This window comes from Pteropus alecto, unplaced genomic scaffold (assembly GCF_000325575.1).
Source record: "Pteropus alecto unplaced genomic scaffold, ASM32557v1 scaffold365, whole genome shotgun sequence".
NCBI classification, from domain to species: Eukaryota; Metazoa; Chordata; class Mammalia; order Chiroptera; family Pteropodidae; genus Pteropus; species Pteropus alecto.
Genome location: NW_006436299.1, coordinates 184,251 through 185,657, shown reverse-complemented (window position 1 = coordinate 185,657; position 1,407 = coordinate 184,251). Strand labels below are relative to the sequence as shown.

The window sequence follows — 1,407 nt, the reverse complement described above, 5'->3', positions numbered from 1 at the left end:
GGGGGCCACGCAGACCTGGGGTGTCCCCCGCCCAGCCTGAGAGAGCTCAGTTGCTGTGGCAGCTGGACCCAAAAGGGACTTTCACTGGAGGCGGTGGCGGAAGCAGGCGACGCCCCCGGGAATCCTCCCGCTGTAGCCCCCTAGCGGAGGCCGTTTCTGCAGCCAGGCTCGTTTCCTTTAATTCAATATTTCCCAAACTTGCTTGTTCCCGAGAATCACGTGGGGAGCGTGTTAAAATTACAGATTCCTCGGCTCCACCCGCAGACCCACTGAATCAGAATCTCGAAAGGAGGTGCTCCGGAACCTGCATCTTTAACTAGGGCCGGAGAGGATTCTTATGATCAGGCAAGTTTGGGAAACACAGTGCTAATTCATTGAGGCTGGCGGGAAGGGGGGCGGTGACCGCGCAGTCTCTTTAAGGCGCTTCCAGTTCTCGGCTCCAATCGCTGTTCTAACCCCTTTCGTCGTCTCCTCCCCTCTCCTCGTCCTTCCCTCCGTCCAGACAGCTTCCCCCAGCACTACGGGACTGGGGACAGAGGGGTAGCCAAGTCCAGAAACGCCTCTGGGGCTGTGAAATGTCCCCTCAGAGGCTGGGTTCTCAGGAGTGCAGTCAGAAGGTGTGATTGGCCATCATCTCTGCAGCTGAGCCTGCCCCCAGCCCTGTCTCAGACTCCCCTCCCACCCCAGCTTCTGCACCCCTGCCCAATAAGGATGAAGCCCCGGCTCCATTCTGGGGCAGGCCTGAAATCCGGATTCCCAGGATCAGAGTTCCCAAGGCCCCTGAGCCTAAAGAAGCACGTCCCTTTGCCCATCTTATCGGCACAATGCAGAGGTTGTGCCTGCTCCACGCCTCCTCCTCGGGCTCCCAAGGCCGCGGGGCGGGTTGAGGGTTTGGCAGCCGGCCTTCTAGCCCAGCAGATGCTGAGCAGCCCGGGGTCAGTGGGAGGAACCAGGCACAACAAGGCCATGCTTACAGCTGGCACCTCCCCCGTAGTTCAGGCTGATAGAGGGGCCTGAACTACATCCCAAGACCCTTAAGCCCTAGCAGGTGGGAAAGGGTGGACCTGGGTCAGAAGGGTCTCGGGGTACTCCTGCACTGAGAACTACTGGCAGTGGGCAGCAGCAGGACAAGGCCCACGAGGACTGAGCCCAGAATAAGCGGCTCGGCTCTGGGCACGCTGGGGGATGTCAGGGAGCAGCCACAGGTGCTGGTCCCAGGGAGGGCAGCCCAGGGCAGGCATCGGGATGGGGCTCAGAGGAGAAATCGATAGCCCGTGCTTGAGGATCAGGGAGGATATGTTCTAGAAGAGTCAGTCCCTGAGTCCTGGCGGTGGCCGGTCTTGGCCCAGTACACACTGCCAGGCTGTTGGAGCTGTGCTGCCTAATACCTTGGTTAGCACAGGACAT

The 1,407-nt window shown here is 60.2% G+C and overlaps 1 protein-coding gene across 1 annotated transcript in view; it reads right to left on the bottom strand.

Annotated features, from left to right (window-relative positions):
- Positions 1-1,407, bottom strand: part of USP27X (ubiquitin specific peptidase 27 X-linked) — an 8,860-nt gene that overhangs the window by 2,482 nt on the left and 4,971 nt on the right. The window lies entirely within an intron of this gene.